This window comes from Schistocerca gregaria, chromosome 4 (genome assembly GCF_023897955.1).
Source record: "Schistocerca gregaria isolate iqSchGreg1 chromosome 4, iqSchGreg1.2, whole genome shotgun sequence".
Classification (NCBI taxonomy): Eukaryota; Metazoa; Arthropoda; class Insecta; order Orthoptera; family Acrididae; genus Schistocerca; species Schistocerca gregaria.
The window spans coordinates 414933117-414947345 of NC_064923.1; the positions used below are offsets into that span (position 1 = coordinate 414933117).

Consider the following 14229-nt stretch of genomic DNA (forward strand, 5'->3'; position numbering starts at 1 on the left):
TTTTCAGAAGCGATACTTTGCTCTTAAGGACATGATTTTTATGCGCAGACCAGGAATCAAGTAAAAGCAAGTTATTTTGACCAGCTACTGACCAAAAGCAGTGATCATACCATAGTTGTAGTTCTCTTACGTCCATTTTCCCCACTCTTGCTTGCTGAGGCTTACATATTACCTACTGCTCCTGCAAGATCACGCACTCGTAGGGGGAAGAACACCTCCAACTTCTTGAAGCACAATAAATGACTCGCCAGCCAATTTACCATCACAGCCGGCACAGCTGGATAGAATGCGTTAAGGAATTGAGGTATATATATATGATAAACTGCATGCCTCGTCACCTGTTTCAATAACACTTTCACTTGTTGAGCACGTATCGCCATCAATCTATTCCTCATGTACGCTGTGCGGACAGTCAAGCTTTACGACACCACACATCCCACTGACTCATCTCTCAGAAACGTTAGTATTTCATCTACCAATTCTTTCTCACTGTTCTGAATTCTTTGGGTTCCTTTCTGACGAAATGACAACTTCTGGAACTGTTATTGCAGGTATAATGCAATATTTGCTTTGTTTATCGTTGCCATTGCTCTGCTTTGTATCAACACCACTAGCACTGTAGCACTTCGCGAGTTACTCGTCGACTAAGCAGTTCAAATACGCACCTTGGCCTCATCCTGTATTCACCATTGGATACCACCAAAACTGCCCCCTGTTGCCTTTAGCAGGCAATATTGTGGGTTCACGGCAGACGACAATATGTGGGTAGTCAAATGCCGTAAAGACCATTTGCGACCTCCCACTCAAAGGGTTCTTTGTAAGAGTGGAGAATATTCCGTATGATCGTGCCATATGAACATCTATCTTTGTACGTAAATATTTCCTCACACTCTCAGCCTTGCTTCTTCTTTCTCACGCCGACACCTTTGAAGTGCCAAATCTCGTAATCTGAGAGCTGAAACAATAATATTTCATTCAGTTCGAAAGTTGACGCTAGAACGTAGAGGCATTCGATTTGTTTGTTGTCTACGGGTGTATAGAAATGCGTACGTCTGCAGTCAGTGCTATTAGTACTAATTTTTGATTGTTATTTCAAGCAAAAGTAATAAATTTCTTGATTCCTTCCACGAAGCCGTAGCTAATCTGGTACCAAAAGGCAAGTCGGTGGGAAGTGCCCTTTAACCCTTTATAGGTCAAGAAAGTTTAGTTCGCCTTCCAAAAAAAATTAGTGGCAATCTAGAAACTCTTTTAGTCATTCAAGTAGGCCTCTGATACAAATAATGTGAGTTTGACTCAAGTTTATGAGTGGAGCTTCAGTCGTGATAAAAAATGTGAAAAATTACGGTTTTATGGCTCAGCTTTTCTGTAGGAGATTTTAATCAAATCTTAAAGTTGTGGTGCTCAATCGATGCAGAATTTAGTTCTCTGCATTTCTGGTAACTTCGGCTTTTTTGAGTAAACGGTGAGTTTCGAATAAATCTGAAAAAGTCCGAAATTATTCTGGTTTTCTTTTCATCACCCCTCAGAAATCGGTGAAAAACTCAAATGATTCATGTCAGAAGCCTACATAAGTCATTAATACATTTTTCAGAATTCCACCAGTATTTGGGAGGTAATCATTTTGGAGCTAATTGTACTAGTCTGTTAAGTGGCAAAATGCTATACCCAGCATAAAAATAATAAACACGTCATAGTGTACTCTGGGAGTTGTATCAATAAAAATGTTAAATTTATTATGTACTTCTAAATCAACCATGCGCTATAGGGTGGTAAATATTCATAATAGTGAATCAGGGCCCATAATACGTGTCGAGAAGGTTTAATAAATCTGCAGGAAATTAGAGGCGTCAACATCTATTAGTAACCTTATGCCCTGCGGAGGAAGACATTTCCCAAAATACTGGTGTTTGCAAACAACTTCAGATCATGCCTATAAATCCACATTTGCAGCCACTTCAGTAGGAGGGTCAGTTTCACGACTTTCTCAGGCTAACAGTCTACCCTAAGTGCTGCATCTATTCTTGAAGTTTCAACCATTGGCCCAATTGACACTGCGTTGCTCAAGGCATCGTCAGTTACTGCAGTAGTGTTCGAAACTGCGCGAATGGTAGCTACGACGTCTACATCAGTCTCCCCCAAATTTTGAATCACCCGTGTGCCCTTCTGTAACCTCTTCCCAGCAATTCATTAACACAATCAGCCAGAACTTCATCTGTCATGTAACTACCCCATCTCCATGAAATCATTCTTATATGCCTGAAGGAAATACTCACGAATGTGAGAATTATCCCTGAATAAATAACATGGGTATTAAATACAAGTGTGTGCATAAACTCCTTGTGTTGCATATTTTCACGCCCACTGTCCACGGAAATTACTTATATTATCTCGGCGACAAATTATTTCGAAGAAATTTGTGAAACAAGATACCTACAGTGTTCATTTCACAGCATTCAGCAAAATTGCATGGAACGAGAAACGGAATTGACGATAATCTATTTCCATACACGTACGGCGTGGAGTAAAACTAGCAGTGAATATGCTTACAAAGGACTCCAAAATAAATTTATACGTTAAAATATTGGGAATGTTGCTCTGATTTGAACAAAGCGTCGTTTACATCAGAAAAAATCAGAAGAGTATATGCACAGGCGACAGATGCTAGCCCAACACGAAAACGGCGCTGAAGACGAGTGCCTCTAAGACCATTGGTAAACATTTGTACCATTACTCACACGTTCGTTGCTAAACCTAGCCTACCGACTTAGAAACGTAAAAGTGGTATTTATGCTTATCAGCGAAACTAGTGTTAATATGTTAATACCAATACAATGTTTGTCGTAGATAAAGTAATGAACAGCATTAACACCAGTGGCATAAATATTTACCAGAGCCACTTAAAGGGTTAACGAGGTGGAAGCTACATCAAACTCGTGTATGAACCACGAGTAGCCAGAAACCGAAGGGTGATCGCCAGTCTGATTGTAAACTGGTAGGCAGTTTTTCGTGCAGTTACAGGCCTGACGAATTCTATGACCAATTGTTTTTACGATAAATTCATGTTTCAGTATTCTGGAAGATATGTGTATCCAGCATCAGTTGAAGAGTTAAAATTTCGGGAGCAGTTCGCATACTTAGAAAAAAGAACGCATCCTCAAAGATCAGTTTATCCTTATCTTACTTTTTTCCTTACGGAATGCAGGTGCAGGAGAGCCGCTCTCACTTCCAGTAGCTCGCTTTTACTACAAATATTGCTGGGTAACAATCATTTGGCTACAATTCATGAAGCCTGTAATGCTTACGATCAGTACTGCTGAGTTATATTGTCGCCAAGGTGTATTTTTCACATACCATTAAAATGTTCGTACCTCAAATTAGTTACATGTTCCACTGATCATTTGAACGATTTTTTTACTGGCTACTAGTATTTAAGAACAAAATTGTCAACAGAATAGGAATTAGCCAAGAGAAATGATTTTAAATTAGATTTAAAACTCTCATTGCTACCTGTCAGACATTTTACGATACTGAGCGAATGTTCAAAAATTGTTGATACTGCATACTGAACTCATTCCTGAGCAACTGACAGCTTCTACGGCGGGTAAAGCAGGCCATTTTTCCCTCTAGTGTTGTGGATAACATTAGCAATTGTACAAAGAGCAAAAGTAGCTAATTTTAATTGTTTGAGAAGCTCAGCTGGCTACTAGTATTACTAACGATATTACTTATTAAGCTAGAAGAACAAAATTGTCAACAGAATAGGAATTAGCCAAGAGAAATGATTTTAAATTAGATTTAAAACTCTCATTGCTACCTGTCAGACATTTTACGATACTGAGCGAATGTTCAAAAATTGTTGATACTGCATACTGAACTCATTCCTGAGCAACTGACAGCTTCTACGGCGGATAAAGCAGGCCATTTTTCCCTCTAGTGTTGTGGACAAGATTAGCAATTGTACAAAGAGCAAAAGTAGCTAATTTTAATTGTTTGAGAAGCTCAGCTAATATGCTTCCTCCAGTTCAAGTTTTCATCAATATGTAAGCTCTAAAAATTTGGAGCATTCTACCCTATTTACTGACTCGTGCTCATGTGTTACATCAGTTGTTGGTATAGAACTGAATAGTGTTTTTTTTTTTTCAAAATTTAGGGTAAGTTTATTATCTGAGAACCACTTTATACTTCTTTGGCAAACATCATTTACTAACTCTTTTGTTGCTTTCTCTCTAATTGGATTTATTATAACACTAGCAACGTCCGCAGGTTTGAATTATTCAACACAACCTTTTGCATTCTGTTTGTTAAGTATCAATTCTATGAGAGTCGAGATTTTTTAAGAGAGTAGCGTTATCTACAAAACAGGAGGCCTTGGAAAGACAACAAAAAATATCAACTAATGATATTTTATTATTTAACGATTGTACTGTTCGAAGAGTGAATGTATAAATGATAGTTTCAGTGAAGCAACCTTTCTTGAATCCAGACTGTGATGGCTATCTAATTTGTTTCTACTTAAAGTGAGAGACTACTCTTGAGTACATTAGATTTTCGAATATTTTGGAAAAAGATATAAGGAAATTCGAAGAAATTTTTTTAAGTCTGTCTTGCCACTTTTCTCATAAAGATATTTAAGAATTGCATATTTTAACCAGCCTAGAAAATTTTCGTGTGCCAGTGATACTTTACATATATCACTAACGATATTACTTATTAAGCTGGAAGAACATTTGAGGGTTCTGTTTGAAATGCTATGGGCCTTTGGTTTTTTTTAGAATTTTTATAATTCTATTAATTTAAACTTTCACTTACTTGAAGATGGCTCCTCTAAGGAGGAGGTATAGAAACTACGTCATCTCACAAGCTAAATGTCTAAGCTATTTCTAATTGTGGTGTTGAAGCATTGACATAGGCCTTAGTGCTGCTAATGTTCATGAAACTGGCGTCAGTCATTCCTTAATCATCTACGCTCAATGTCGTTTGTTGCCAACCGAGTGAAGATCTGTCGTTTGTTATCAGTAATGGAATAAAACGAGGAGCACAGGGAGTTAAATAAAATCAGTACAAATAACAAAAGTTTGGTTTTAAGAAATCCTGACCAATATATCGATATAAACAAACGGACATCTAAAAGAAGTTCTGTGGAAAGAATCAGTATTACATAATTTAAATAGGTGATATGTGCTGTATCCCGGTGATGACTTTTCTGCTATGTCTGATTTGAAGGAACTGCGTATGAATTATTAAGTGTATATCGTTATGAAAAAATTGGAAATCGTGCTTGTTTCAGTTTCTTGGTCGATACTCTTTATCACACAACAAAACTACGCGCCCATTAGCGTATTATCATTTTTCTAGAACCCCAATTCGAAAGCTGTGACCGTTGACGAAATAAAAGATTTGTTACGGCTTATGTGACTCACCCTGTATATGAACAGGAGAAAGGTACATCGTATGAATATTAAGGATTTTGCTGTCCTCTTCCATTCTCGTAATGGGCCTGAGAGAAATCACTTTTCACATGCCTCTATACAAGCAATCTCAATGCCATAATCCCTATACGAGATATACGTTGGTAGCCGCTGGATTGTCACATAGTCTTCCTTGACAAAAGGTTTTCTAAATTTGCTCAAAAGGATTACACTAGAAAAAAGCCTCGTTTTTTCCAATCTGCCATTTACGTTCCCAGACCATGCCTGTATGCCACTTTTATATATGCTATACCGGCCTGATACGATCCCGCGTGTTTCTGAATTTATTTGATGTGTGTTATCATTCCTACTTGACAAGAACTGGAACAATACTCTGTGATTGGTCGCACTGGCGTCTTGTATACGATTTCCTTGACAGATGCGCTGATCTTTGCCAAGTCCATTCCAACAAATCTAAGTCTTCCATTTGCCTTACCTGTGCCGATTTTACGAGTTTGTCTTTTTTCATGTCGCTTCTTAGTGTGACCCCTAAATACACTCTATGACAAAAAAAAACCACGCACCACGAAGGAGTTATACAGATTGTTCACAAACTGCTATTCTTACAGCTGTAGACGGAAAATGTGAAACTGTAAACTTTGGCGGCCGATGGATGAATTTGTGACGCCTTAGCGCAATTTCACAGCGCAGCTGGCAAGGAGAGTAAACAGGGAACATGTTGATACCAAGGCATAAAGTCCTAGTAAATTTCATTCGGTGTACTCCGTTCGTTAGTTAACTATGCCTCACAGACGAGCGCGTGTACGATATACGCAGATGTCAGCATTTGAGAGAGGACGTGTAGCTGGGCCCAAAAAAGCCGATTGGCGTAATCGGCGAATCCCTCGACATTTGACTAGGAGCGATACCACTATTCGATGATGGTGGCAGGAATAGGTGAACTATGGCTGAACACAGCGTCAAGAAGGAACCAGTCGAGCTAGAGAGACGATAGAAAGCGGGGACAGAGCAGCTGTCGGAGAGGCACTCGGTGCCCCTTATTCACATTATCATCTACCCGACGTACAACTGGTGCTTCGGTGACCACAGGGACCATTCATAGACGGCTCAGAGAAAGGAGGCTGAGCTCACGTTGCGCTGACTACCATTGACCTATGTAGACCAACAAACAGTTGCAGTGGTGTCAGCGACTGGAGTTGAATTATCTTCAGTGTCGAGTCCTGCTCCGAAGTGAGTCCTGGTGGTCAGCGAAGACGTGTGTAGAGACGCCCCAGACAGTAGTGGGACACCAACCTGGCAGTCGCCCACCATACAAGTCTGACTGCCAGGAACGATGGTCTGGGGTGCCATTTCATTTCAGAGCAGGACCCCTTGGTTATCACCGTTACAGCACACCGAGCGAGGTGGCGCAGTGACTAGCACACTGGACTCGCATTCGGGAGGACAACCTTTCAATCCCGCGTCCTGCCATCCTGATTTAGGTTTTCCGTGATTGCCCTAAATCGGTCCATGCAAATGCCGGGATGGTTCCTTCGAAAGGGCACGGCCGGCTTCCTTCAACATTCTTCCCTAATCCGATGAGACCGATGACCTCGCTGCTTGGTCTTCTCCCCCAAAACAACGCCCAGTTTGGTTGCCCTTAATGGCAATCAATTTTGGGCTTACATTTCAGCAAGGGATTGCGCGCCTGCATGCGCTCACAGGACGAGTGTTTCTACTGCTTGTCGTCGGGCTTGCCAAACCGTACCTTGTCCAGCAATGTCAGATCTCTTCCCAGGTGACAACGTTTGGAGTACACTACTGGCCATTAAAATTCCTACATCAAAAAGAGTTGCAGATGATAAACGGCTATTCATTGGACAAATATATTGTACTAGAACTGACATGTGATTACATTTTCATGCAATTTGGGTGCATAGATCCGAGAAATCAGTACCCAGAACAACCACCTCTTGCCGTAATAACGAACTTGATACGCTTGGGCATTGAGTCAAAAAGAGCTTGGATGGCGTGTACAAGTACAGCTGCCCAAGCAGCTTCAACGCGATACCACAGTTCATCAAGAGTATTGACTGGCGTATTGTGACGAGCCAGTTGCTCGGCCACCATTGACCAGACGTTTTCATTTGGTGAGAGATCTGGAGAATGTGCTGGCCAGGGCAGCAATCGAACATTTTCTGTATCCAGAAAGGCCCGTACAGGACCTGCAACACTTGGTCGTGCATTATCCTGCTGAAATGTAGGGTTTCGCAGGGATCGAATGAAGGGTAGAGCCACGGGTCGTAACACATCTGAAATGTAACGTCCACTGTTCAAAGTGCCGTCAGTGCGAACAAGAGGTGACCGAGACGCGTAATCAATGGCACCCCATACCATCACGCCGGGCAATACGCCAGTACGACGATGACGAATTCACGCTTCCAATGTGCGTTCACCGCAATGTCGCCAAACACAGATGTGACCAGCATGATGCTGTAAACAGAACCTGGATTCATCCGAAAAAACGACGTTTTGCCATTCGTGCACCCACGTTCGTCGTTGAGTACACAATTACAGGCGCTCCTGTCTGTGATGCAGCGTCAAGGGTAACCACAGCCATGGTCTCCGAGCTGATGGTCCGTGCTGCTGTAAACGTCGTCGAACTGTTCGTGCAGATGGTTGTTGTCTTGCAAACGTCCCCATCTGTTGACTCAGGGATCGAGACGTGGCTCCACAATCCGTTACAGCCATGCGGATAAGATGCCTCTCATCTCGACTGCTAGTGATACGATGCCGTATGGATCCAGAACGGCGTTCCGTATTACCCCCCTGAACCCACTGATTCTATATTCTACTAACAGTAATTGGATCTCGACCAACGCGAGCAGCAGTGTCGCGATACGATAAACTGCAATTGCGATATACTACAAACCGACCTTTATCAAAGTCGGAAACGTGATGGTACGCATTTCTCCTCCTTACACGAGGCATCACAACAACGTTTCACCAGGCAACGCCGGTGAACTGCTGTTTGTGAACTGCTGTTTGTGTATGAGAAATCGGTTGGAAACTTTTCTCACGTCAGCACGTTGTAGGTGCCCCCACCAGCGCCAACCTTGTGTGAATGCTCTGAAAAGCTAATCATTTCCATATCACAGCATCTTCTTCCTGTAGGTTAAATTTCGTGTCTGTAGCACGTCATCTTCGTGGTGTAGCAATTTTTATGGCCAGTAGTGTATTATGGGCAGGGACCATTAACCATCTCGGGATTCTGACGATCTAATGTGCCAGTTGAACAGGATTTGGCACGATATGCATCAGGAGGACATCCAACAACTCTCTCAGCCAATGTCAAGCCGAATAACTGCTTGTATTAGGGCCAGAGGCTGACCACACGTTACTGATTTGCCCTGTTTGTGAAGCTCTTTCTCTTGAATAAATCAGCCATCTACTAATTTACGTCCCATTCGGACAACACCTTCGTTGTGTCCTTTTTTTGTCTTAGGTTGTATCTGCTATACCCACGCCATAGGTTCCGTGTGTTTCTCAGTTTGTTCGATGTGTGTTGCCCTTCCTACTCATTAAGAACTAGAGTAATACTCTATAATTGATCGTATTGGGGTCTTGTATGCGATTTCCTTGACAGATTCATTGACCTTTCTACAGTCCCTTTCAACAAATCTAAATTTTCCATTCGCCTTACCTGTTACTGATTTTAGTGTTTGTTCCTTTTTTATATCACTTCTTAGTATTCTCCTCAGATACTCAAACCACAGTCTAATATATAGAGTCACGTCATTCCTGTTCATTTTTGTTATACACGGCGACAACATCGCTCCAAGCGGACAATAAGCTACACTTTTGAATAAGATATCGTATGAATGCGAATACTATCGTTTATACTGATTTGCAGCATAGTTTTACAAAAGGCAGCGTGTGGAATGAGATGAAAATCTGCAAAAACTAAAGTATTGCATCATATTCGTCTTTCTTTAGTTTCCTAAATACGCTGGAAGTATGAAACGGTACATTATAGGACAGTTTATTTACGATTCTCTTGTAACACAGAGATATTTGCTGGATAATTTCGTTTTCCTTCAAGAACAAAAAATTACCAGAGAATAGTAGAAAACCTTACCTTTTGCAGAAAGACGTCGTATATCTACTCAAAGAGATGAATTTTTCTTCACTGCATTTCCGGCCAAATCAATAAATGTGGAACTTAACGGAACGGAATACAATACCTGGATTATTTAGCGTGCCAGAAAAGGCACTACAACTATAGCTGAAGGGAAAACCACACAGACGTGATAGCAAAACTGTTTTCTATCACAGAAGAAACCAATTCCACAATTGTTGCTACATATGGCCCACAAACTGCAAGAATCTTGAACATATTCGCTTATTAAGCAACATTACGGTTATTACATTTACAAAAATATTCGCATATTGAAAAGTCGTTCGAAGTGTAAGGGTGTGCCGATCATTGTACTGGATACAAAATTGTTGAATAACATAGTAAGAACAGGCGACAACAGAACTGCATGAATCTCATGCATGAAATATGTGTTCACATACTCTTGCTTTCAGAGGAGTTAGCTACACTTACACACATTTTCGAAAGTGTATCTTCATAAAAAAAATTGTAGCTAAATCACTGAATCAGTGAGATTCGGTTGTTTTTACATTTATTTCACGATCATTCTCGCCGCGTGATAATTTAGTAATACCTGGAACACAAACTGTAACTGTTTCGTTAATTAAGTTGAAAAATGATTAAAACAACCATTGGCCATAAGGCTGGCCTTCTCGCAGCTAGGTGCGCTAATGTCGTTCCAACTGACAGACGCTAACAATTTTCACAGCAGCTGAGTGTATGTTAGACTGTACTTATACGATGTGATGTGTTACAGATGTTCACCACTAAAATTGTGATCGAATTTTATCTAGTTCTACTAGTTTGGAAGAGGCATTATCTTACATTTATTCATATTTAAAGAAAGCTGCCATTCATTATAACAAAGAGAAAGTTTCTACTTACGATCACTCGACGATGATACAATCGTGTAAACAACTTCATCGCCAGCGTACACTTTGACAGTGCAACTTATCCTATCTGAGTAATCCTTTATGAATACTTATGTCATATCACACATCCTTGAGGCAGATCCGACGTTACATTCGTGTCAGGTGTCCTGTTACTAAAATATTCACCAAGCCAGTCACATATGTGAGAAGGTGCTATTATACCTATTATCGTATTTTGGTTAGTAGTCGGAGATTTCGTACAGCGACGAACGTATTTTTAGAAATTTATAATCGTCTGCAAGACATCACAGCTTGGATCATTATAATGATCGAGCTTACAGACCAATTCTAGGGAACATCGTAATTCTGAGCATTCTATCTTTTACTCTTTCTGCAAACAGAAGTGTCCTGCTCTCTTTCCCGGAAACTGTACAGAAAATTCTCAATAAATATCAGTTAGGGAAGGCGCTAATTCCGCAGCGTATACAATGCAAAATCTTACTAGAATTTCGTCGGGACCCAGTAATTTCTTCACTTTGAGTACTCGTAATTGTTTGGCGATACCAGGGGCTCTTGTGTCAATAATTCTCACTGTATGATTATTTGATACATTTGTAAAAGAACAAATAATAGGGACAGAGCAAACTTTCTGGTTCTCAAGCTTACAACATGGCTAAATACGGAACTGCAGACAGATGTGCAAGGTGCCATCGTTAACTGTGTTACTGGGCCACAGCGTTGCACTGCCAGCTCCTCCACTCTGTACCACGCAATTTTCATTTAGTCAGATCACGTTAATGAGGCGACTCTCTAATTCGAAGCATGACTCGCTGATTAGAGTCGTGTTGTTTCTGACGATTTCATAACACAAGGAGCCTGTTCGCTTGTGCGACTTACGAGACTGTCCTTGGAAGGGTAGACCGTCTAACAGCTTATTCTAATGAAGCACACAAAAGCAAAAAACAGTTTTCTGATTAAATATTAAGAATGTCTGATACGTTGTTTCGTTTGAGAATGTGAAACACCTGGCAGATCCTTTAATGCATTTCGCTTGCGATAAGGTACTTTAACAGAGGTTATGCGTAATGTTCATAAACTTTTTAAGTGAATCAAGTATCAGAGGATTAAATTTGACGGGCCAGTCTGTACTAATATATGGACGCATCCAAAAAGTCTTGTGCACTCCGAAAAACGTATCTAGAAATAATATAGCATGATTAAATTGAAGGAGGGTGGAGGGAGAACGAGAAGGAAAGGGATTAGTAATGTCAACTGCAGGGGGACATTGCGCTGAATCAAGTGAACATGTGTGCGCTATCGAGATTCGACCCCGGGACATCCTGCTCACGGGGTAGTTGCGTTAACCTCTGCGCCACCCGTGACATTGAGTTTATCGCACTTGCGAGTACTGTGTCGGCACGCCTCACGGCCGATCCACACTCCCACCGAGCGCCACCTATCCACAGCCCCTGCCCATTACCTCCATGCTCGCAACTCTGAGATTCCCGCAGTAGATCGGAGCACTGAAGAAGTTGGAGCCATTGCCCATATAGGCGTTTCAGTTACATAACTGCGTGTTGTCTGCTCCTTCAGGCATGTCCGAAAGAACAGAAAACACGTATTATATAATAAATATAGTGTCCCGAAGTGAAACATGGACTATAAATAGTTTAGACTAGAAGAGAATAGAAGCTTTCGAAAAGTGGTGCTACAGAAGAATGCTGAAGATTAGGTGGGTAGATCACATAAATAATGAGGAGGTATTGAATAGAATTGGGGAGAAGAGGAGTTTGTGGCACAACTTGACAAGAAGAAGGGATCGGTTAGTAGGACATGTTCTGAGGCATCAAGGGATCACCAATTTAATACTGTAGGGCAGCGTGGAGGGTAAAAATCGTAGAGGGAGACCAAGAGATGAATACACTAAGCAGATTCAGAAGGATGCAGGCTGCAGTAGGTACTGGGAGATGAAGAGGCTTGCACAGGATAGAGTAATATGGAGAGCTGCATCAAACCAGTCTCAGGACTGAAGACCACAACAACAACAACAATGAAAAATCACACTGTTAAGTGTGAAATTGCTACACATACAGAGATCAACTATTTGCCATTAAAGATATATCTACATCTATTCTCTGTTAGCCGTCTTATGGTGTTTGGCGGACGGCAGCTTCAGCACTTCCCTCTTTCCTTATGCAGTCATGAATAGTCCGCTTGGAAAATCCGTTGTTAGTAAGCCTCCATGTGTAAGCTCCATACTCCGTAATATCACCTTCATGGTCTTTTCGCGATGTATACGTAGTAGGAAGCAATATCTTGGCTGATTCTTCTACAAACGTACACTCAGCAAAATTTAACAGTAAACTCCATCGTGATTGACAATGCCTGGCTTATAGCGTCTGCCACTGGAGTTGGATGCTTTCGCGCTGGGTAAATGAACCAGTGACGAAACGTGCTGATTATTTTTTAATCTTCTCTATTGTATGCAAACATTCAGTAATAGTTTCTTTTTGCTATTTATGCGGGATACATTACATTTGTCTTATTTTCAGGCTCAACTGCCATTCCCTACTCCAAGTATCGATCCTCTGCGGGCATACCTGCATTCTGCTCACATGTTGCAGTGCTGCTAATTCTCTGTTTGTAACAGAATCAACAACGGCCATTGACCTTCTTCTTCTGTGCTGGATACACACGCATCGCTTGAACTCCTACGGGACTCGGTAAGATTGTCTGCCGCGAGTAATGAGTGTACTGGACAGGGGCACTATGAATGTAGTGTGTGCACATTAAGTGGGGATTGTGGGTCTCACGGGGAGCGTGCAAGGGATAAATCCCTGCAGTCGCACTATCCTCTGTGCCCTCGGTGGCTCAGATGGATAGAGCCTCTGCCATGTAAGCAGGAGATCCCGGGTTCGAGTCCCGGTCGGGGCGCACATTTTCAACTGTCCCCGTTGACGTATATCAACGCCTGTCGGCAGCTTAGGGTCTTGGTTTAATTATCATTCCATAGAGAGCTGCATGGTCACCGATGGTATCTGTTCTTTCGGACATACCATCTTCATAGAGTTGACTATTGGTTATGTGATTGTGAAGCGGAAATGCCATAAAACAACCACAGCCAAACCAAGAACAGAAAGATCTCATGTGCTGCGGACAGAGACTGTCGCACAGTGCGGAGGGTGGTTGTGAAAAAAAAATCTCCTGAAAATCAGCGGAAGGAATCACTCCAAAATTCCAAACTGATTCAAGCAGTCCAGATGGCACGGTGACCGTGCACCGAGAGTTATAAAGGATGGAATAATAACCCACACATTTCTGGAGTCAGAGCTAGGTGATGCAAAGAGCAACACTGGACAGTGGATGAACAGAAACGACGGATTTATTTCGATGACTCGCGCTATGTCCCGAGTACCTAGAGAACATTAACCCTCCATGATGTGAAGTACGGAGGATCTGCTGATACAGGATTGGAGAGCGGGAGGGTTAAGGGTTATGGTGGGCCCCCTTTTCGCGCTTATGAAAACGCTAAATGCGGAAGTATTTGAACATTTTATATAGAATTGTGTACTGTGCACAGTAGGGGAAAAATTCGGAGAGGATAACTGATCAGCATGACAGTGAACCCTGTCAAAAAGCGGCATCGGGAGGCAGTGGTTTGTGGACAAGTCATTGCTGTCATGAACTGGCCTGCCCAGCGTTCCGATCCGAAACCAATGGAACACCTTTGGGAACGTCGACTTGACTCCAGACAACAGTATCCGTCATCACTACCTTCTCTGCTTCATGCTCT

The 14229-nt window shown here is 41.7% G+C and overlaps 1 non-coding gene across 1 annotated transcript; it reads left to right on the plus strand.

Moving 5' to 3' along the window:
• Positions 1 to 13295: 13295 nt before the first annotated feature.
• Trnat-ugu (transfer RNA threonine (anticodon UGU)) lies at positions 13296 to 13370 on the plus strand. The gene has a single exon. It is a non-coding gene; the product is annotated as a tRNA-Thr (tRNA).
• Positions 13371 to 14229: the final 859 nt, after the last annotated feature.